The sequence below is a fragment of the Gossypium arboreum genome, chromosome 7, assembly GCF_025698485.1.
Source record: "Gossypium arboreum isolate Shixiya-1 chromosome 7, ASM2569848v2, whole genome shotgun sequence".
NCBI classification, from domain to species: Eukaryota; Viridiplantae; Streptophyta; class Magnoliopsida; order Malvales; family Malvaceae; genus Gossypium; species Gossypium arboreum.
Genome location: NC_069076.1, coordinates 58,047,669 through 58,055,072, shown reverse-complemented (window position 1 = coordinate 58,055,072; position 7,404 = coordinate 58,047,669). Strand labels below are relative to the sequence as shown.

Below are 7,404 nucleotides of genomic sequence, written 5' to 3'. Positions count from 1 at the left end.
TGTTACAGGGTATAGTAAAGCTTCCTGGGTCTGTCAATTTCAGTGACAATTTGTTTTGCAGAAATGCATTGCACTTCTTTGTCAAGGTAACGGTCTCATGCTCACTCAGCCGTTTCTTCTTGGATAGTATATCTTTCATAAACTTCACATAATTTGGCATTTTTTCTAAAGCCTCTACCAACGGAATATTGATGTGTAACTACTTCTGAACATCCAAAAACTTCTTGAATTGCACCTCTTCTTTCTTCTTGTGTTGCTACAATCTTTGCGAATATGGAGGTGATGGAACTTTCGGTTGAATTGGATAACTCTTCCAAGTAGGTAAATTTGCATCCAAAGAAGATGTTAAAGTATCTGAATTCACTAAGTTAGGATTTACCTTGTCAGTCTATGCAGATTCTGACTCTTTCGGTGTAGGAATTTCAACACCTGGTTGATTCTTCTCAACGGGTTTATCTTCAACATTAATCAATCGGGGTTCCAAAATTTTACCACTTCATAATGCCACTACCTTGATATGTTCTTTACCTAAATTTCTTGGATTCTCAGTATCACTCAGCAAGGTTCCATGCGGTCTATTATGAAGCTTCGTAGCTAAGTGGCCCATTTGGTTTTCCAAAATTTTGAATGTTACTGCTTGGCTTTGGATCAAAGCGTCTTTTTTTTGCCATTTACGCTTTCAACAAGTTCTCCAAACTGTTTGATGCCTCAGTTTGAGGTGGTTTTGGAGCTTGCTAATTAAACCCTTGAGATTGGTTGGGTCTATGATGTAATACGTTGTTGTTCGGTCTACTTCCTTGGTTGCTCCAAGAAAAATTAGGATGATTACACCATGAAGGATTGTAGAAGTTGGACTGGGGTCCTTGTCCACTCCTATTTTGATGTTGGTTCCCCACATAGTACACTGACTCGGGATTTGACATACAATTCTCAAAAGAATAACCTTCCCCATAGTACACATAGGAAACTACAAATGGACTTGGTGGCTTAGTTGCAAAATTATTAGCATTATTAGCGATAAACTATTTTAACATAGAGGAAATAGATGATACCTGAGCTGATAACGAAGTGAGGGCGTCAACATCATGAACTCCGACTACAAGTCTTCCTGAAGCTGTTCAATTTGTTGGCCATTGATAGTTATTACTCGCGATCCTCTCGATGATCTCATAAGCCTCATAAGACTTAGACAAAATTGCACCATTCGCAGAAGCATCTACTATCAATCTTGTATGTACATTGAGACCATTATAGAATGTCTCCAACTGGATACAATGAGGAATCCCATGATGAGGACACTTATGGAGTAACTCCTTGAATAGCTTCCAAGCCTCATATAAAGACTCATCATCCAATTGTTGGAAAGTTGTGATCTCGTTCCTTAACATAACATTTTTTCTAGGCAGGAAATACTTAACCAAATATCTCTTTGCTAATTATTGCCATATAGAAATGGAACTTGGTGGCAATGAATTGAGCCATGCTCGTGCTCGATCTCGCAACAAGTATGGAAACAACTTCAACCTCAGTGTGTCTTTAGTCACACTGGCTATTTTAAATGAATCACTCACCTCCATAAACAATCAAAGGTGGAGATCTGGATCTTTTGTGGGCATACTACTGGATTGGCCCATCGTTTGGAACATTTGAAACATCACTGGCTTCAATTCAAATTGAGTTGCCTCAATATTTGGCCTTCTAATTCTTGGATTTAACTCATTGAAAAGTGGCACAGCATATTGTCTGATGCATCGATCCCTATCATTGGCAATGAGGATGGGGTTTTGTACATGATCAGATTCATTACCTTGGTCTTGATTTTGATTTCCAAGGTCCATCTTGACTTGTCTTTGAGCTGTTCGTTCACGTCTTATTTTTTTGAAATTTCGCTCAATTTTAGGGCCTACAGGGAGTCAATCGATAACCCTATCTATGCTCATAAACACCTGAAAAGAAAATCACAAAATTAAAAAGAATAAGTTAGTAGTTTTAAAAATGAACCAAATTGGAAGTAAATAATTTCACAAAAAAATGACTATGGCAACAGTTAACGATCCCCGGCAACGACACCAAAAACTTGTAACTCGTAGGTTTGTGCAAGTGTACACAGTCGTTGTCAAGTAATAAGTAAGTATCAAGTTATTGTCTCCACAGGGATTGTATTTGTGTTAAATCACTTAATTGTAAAATTAGACTAACAACTTGGTAAACACAATATGGCTGAAAAGTGATGATTAAAATATATTAAACTAAATGTAATAATCCCTAATGCAAATTATCCTAAGTATGCAAACTATATGTATGGAATAGATTTTTGCAAAATTAAACACAATTTGCAACAATTATAACATAAACAAACTGGGACAATTACTTTAATTAAACTCAATTTATTATCAACATGCTTAATAACATTCAGAAAAACATTCCATGGAAACTTGATCTTTCATGAGTTTGGAAACCACTTTAGGTCCTTTCGGAATCCTTTACTTAGTAAATACGCATTTTTCTGGTCCTTATTTACTAAAGGTTTCTTAGCATTCATGCGAGGTAACAAGGACGTGTTAGGTTTGAAACAGTTTAATCACACAAATCTAAAAACTATACAGATAACAGAGCTTGGTTAGAGTTGTTATGCAACCTGCAATTTAACCGAGTTAGGATATAAATTGAGCATGCACATTTCAATTATACGTCCACTAGCTATCGTTTGGTTAATAATTCAGGTGCATTTCAATCACGTATGAACGAAATACAGACTTGATTTTAATTGGAAACATGATTGATTGAGGCACAAACATTATAAGCATGAATCAAATAAATATTATTTAATCAAACAATCATCCTAGATTAAATAAAATTAAGCTAACATTATTGTAAACAAGAACAAAGAGCACATAGCAACCATTTTTAAATTAAATTAAAGAAAAGAAAGATTAAACCCAAATTAGAGTGGCTGTCACCCAAGACTCTAACCGACGAGGCTCTTTCACTCCTTCACTTTGCTCCTTTGCTAATGGCTCTCCAAGGTGGCCGACCAAGGGCTCTTTAAGAGGCTTAATTGCTAAAATCTCTATGAAGAGATGATGCTAGGTGTGGGGAATGGAAAATGCTAACGAGGATTGAGAGAATAGAGAGAATAATAAGGGATGAGGGATCAAATGAAGTCTTATTTATAGGTGAAGAGAGGAGGGTAGTTTGCTAAAAATAGAGAGGTTTAGTCTCTTTCTTTTCCAGTGAGTGGTCGACCATGCTTAGTGGATTTGAGTTGAATTTTTGTTGATTGTTAAGCAATTTAAATGCCATAACAACTCCAACTGAGACTCGGTCAAATGTAAATCTTCGGGCAAATCTCTAATTTCTTCAAAATTGCAAGGACCTTGTGTAATTAAACCAAAAAGTGGTTTATGTAGACAACCATGTGTAGCCGAATTTGGGTTGACTTGGTCTTCAATTTGGATGGTTTTTTTGTAATCCATCAAAGCTATTAGACCAGTCCAAAATAAATAGATAAATTAAAGGATCAAAGAACAAAATTTATCCAATTTAAATAATTAATTCAAACCTAAATTATTAATGAAATATTTTAAAATGAATTTTAAATATAATTTTATATTTTATTATTTAATTTAATCATGCATGGCCAATTTTATGTCTTAAAAATATAATATGTTCAAATAAATATAAAATAAGCCATTTTATGCATGAAAACTATATAATAAAGCATAAAATAACATTTTAATAATTTCTATGTCCTAATTTCATATTTTCACATATTTCATTAATTTATTAAACAATTACTTAGTTTTAACAATGAATTTAAGTAAAAGGTGATAAACTAAATAGGAAAAATCCTATATATTTTTCAGTTTACAGAGTGTCATAGTTAATAAGGTACAAGTGTTTCCCTTTGAAAGTTCAAGGATATGAGTTTCTAGCCAATCTCATGGCAATTTTGTTTGATGAGTTTGATGCAATTCTTGGTATGGGTTGCTTGACTACTTATGATGCTATAGTGAATTGTAAATTGAATAAGATTTCCTTGAAAACTCCTAATGGTGTCGAAGTGAATTTTATTAGGGAAAAACTGAAGTGCCCCACAAATATAATTTCGACCTTTCTTGCTTGAAAATACTTAAAGAAGGGATATGAAGCTTATTTATCTTCCATCATTGACGCCAAGGTTTCTGAATCAAATCTTGAGGAAGTTCTTACTATTTCTTTATATTCGGATGTGTTTCTTGAAGAATTACCAAAAGTACCACTAGAAAGAATGGTTGAGTTTGTTATTGAAATGGCATCGAGTACCACACCGATTTCTATTGCACCATACCATATGGCTCCGATAAAGTTAAAGGAATTAAAGGTACAGTTGCAAGAATTTCATGATAGGGGTTTTATCCAACCGAGTATGTCACCTTGGGGTACTCTGATTTTAATTGTTAAGTAGGATGAAACTTTGAGGTTATGTATTGGCTACCAATAACTGAACAAAGTTACGGTGAAGAATAAGCATTTGCTTTCTTGGATTGATGATTTATTCAATCAGCTCACAAGAGTTAATATGTTTTTTAAGATTGATCTTCGCTCGGGGTACTATTAGGTTAAAGTGAATGATTCATATGTAACTAAAACTGCCTTCAAGACTTTTTATAGACATTATGAGTTTTTGGTAATGCCATTTGGGCTTACCAATAAACCAACAACCTTTATTTATTTGATGAACCAAATTTTTTAGTGCTATTGAGAACTTTTTGTGGTGGTGTTCATTGATGACATTTTAGTCCACTCGATAAATGAGTTAGAACATGATCAACACTTGAGAACAATTTTGCAAATGTTGAGGGAATATCAATCGCATGCCAAGTTAAACAAGTGTATGTTTTGGCTTTGGGAAGTATCCTTTTTAAGGCATGTAATATCAGTGAAATGCATCTGAGAAGACCCAAATAAGATTACAACGATTCTGGAACGGAAGCCACCAAAGAATATCATCGAAGTAAGAAGTTTCCTTGGTTTGGTGGGATATTACTGGAGGTTGGTAAAACGGTTCTTGATGACTGTTTCTCTATTATCCTAGCTACTGTAGAAAAATGTAAAGTCTGAATGGTTGGATAAGTGTCAATAAAGTTTTGAGAGGTTGACATTTTTTTTGATAGAAGCATCTATTCTAACACAACCTGAGTTTTGGAAGGATTTTTTGGTATTCAGTGATGTGTCTCACAATAGCCTAGGGTGTGTGTTAACGTAAAAGGGTAAGGTAGTTGCGTATGCTTCTTGTCAGGACAAGCCGTGTAACACCCCTAACCCGTATCTGTTGTCAGAATAGGGTTACAAGGCATTACCTATCATATCACATCATTCACATACAAATTTGAAACACTGTTCACATATATCATCATATCTCATTCATTCATAAACACATTGTTCCTTATATAGGTCTACGGTACCTTAAAACATGCTTTAAAGAGGTTCGGTACTAAACCGATAACATTAGCAAACTTTAAGAAACTTAGAAAAATTTCAAACTTAAAAGGGGTCACACGGCATTAGACACGCCAGCGTGTCTAGGCCGTGGCAAAACAGGGTGTAACAGCCCGATTTAGACCCTAATAGAACGGTGGTTTTTGGAACCACGAATCCGAGTTAGAAAAATATTTTAAAATTATTTTCTGTGTTTATTATGTGTGAATTCATATTTGTGAAATTTTCGTGATTTAATTTTATCATTTGGGTGTCTGATTAAATAAAAGGACTTAATCACATAAAAAGAAAATTTGATGGTTTATAGTATAAGGGCCGAATTGTTAGTGACTTTTTAAATTGAAGTATTTAAGTTGTAATTAGCCATTTGATTACTAGTGGGACGGTGGTAAGTATATACTATATGGTTTTATAATATTTTATTAAAGATATATATATGTGTGTAAATTAAATATTATTTTATATTAAGGTATAATATATATTATAAGGCATAAACGTGAAAGCCATATCATGTGCATTAGCTTATTGTTTGGATGGTAAAGAATATATATATTATATGATTTTATTATTATTTCAAGAAGGGCATATGTGAAAACTAAAATATAAGCTTTATAATATAAAATATATTATAAAGTAAAATATGAGTCTTGATATGTTTTATTTCACCTATGTCAAACAAAAGAAAAGAAAAGAAATAAGGGAAACTTAGGTTCGGCCAACTCCCAAGCTCAAATCCAAGGTTCGTTCTTTGTCAATTTTGATTATTTTTTTGTTTTTGAAATCGTTGCTTCGAGTACTTCAAAACCCATGCTTAAATTTTGAATTTGATTAATATTTTGAGTTATGCCATTGATGGAAGCTTGTGATTTTTATGGTTTGATGGTGAAATATGAAAGATAGGTGTTGGGTTAACATATTTTGTATTGGAATTTTTGATGGTTTTGAGTAATTAGGACTTAATTACAAAAATAAAAATTTGATGGACTAAAATATGAAATTGATAAAATATATGGACTTGTATGGGTATGGGTAAAATTCGGCTCAACATGGGTATATTGAAATTTTGTATATTTTCTTTTTTGTGTAATAGGGACTAAATTGTAAAAAGTGTAAATGTCAGGGGTAAAATGGTGATTTTACCATTTATGTGTTTTTAGACTAAATTGAATGAAAATATGTTTGAATAAGCTTAATTTGAATATGTTTAGATCATGAATCAAAGAAATCAGATTTAGATCGGGGGAAAACGAAAGTTGTCGACTAGCTGTTCTGTTCCGTTTTACATTATCCGAGGTAATTTTATAAGCAAATAGACGTTGTATATTTTAATTATATGTGAATTATATATGCTGAAATGGAATAAGTATATATATATGTATAAATTAGTCGAATGTGTACAAGCTTGACAACTATGTTTATGAATTCGTCTCGACCGAATTACAATGTTCAAAAGTCCCGTATGAACCTTAGGAATAGTTAGGATACATATGTCATGACATAGGATTCCGATATATGTGTGCGAGTAAGACCATGGCATCAATATGTGACTCCAATATATGTGTGCGAGTAAGACCCTGTCTGGGACAGTGGCATCGATTTGTGGTTACATGTAAGACCACGTCTGGGACGTTGGCATTGTAGGATATATGTGATTATCCGAGTGTCCTATCCGATTCTAAATGGTTCATCGGGCAAATATAAGTTGTGATTGAACTTGTAAGACGGGCTTAATGAACAGGTATGAGCTAGTTGATTTCCTATTTGAAAATAAGGTAAATTGGTCATTGGATATGTGATACAAATTATATAAGTTGCTAATGTGAATATATGTACATTGGTGAAGTATATTCGACCATATGTGATGTGTATGCATGTGATATTATATTTTGATTCATGATTATACGTATATGAGTGAAAATATAT

General features: G+C 33.3%; 1 non-coding gene across 1 annotated transcript; it reads left to right on the top strand.

Moving 5' to 3' along the window:
- The first annotated feature begins 1,281 nt into the window (after window positions 1–1,281).
- Window positions 1,282–1,388, top strand: LOC128295764 (small nucleolar RNA R71). Its single transcript, XR_008286315.1, has one exon. It is a non-coding gene; the product is annotated as a small nucleolar RNA R71 (small nucleolar RNA).
- Window positions 1,389–7,404: the final 6,016 nt, after the last annotated feature.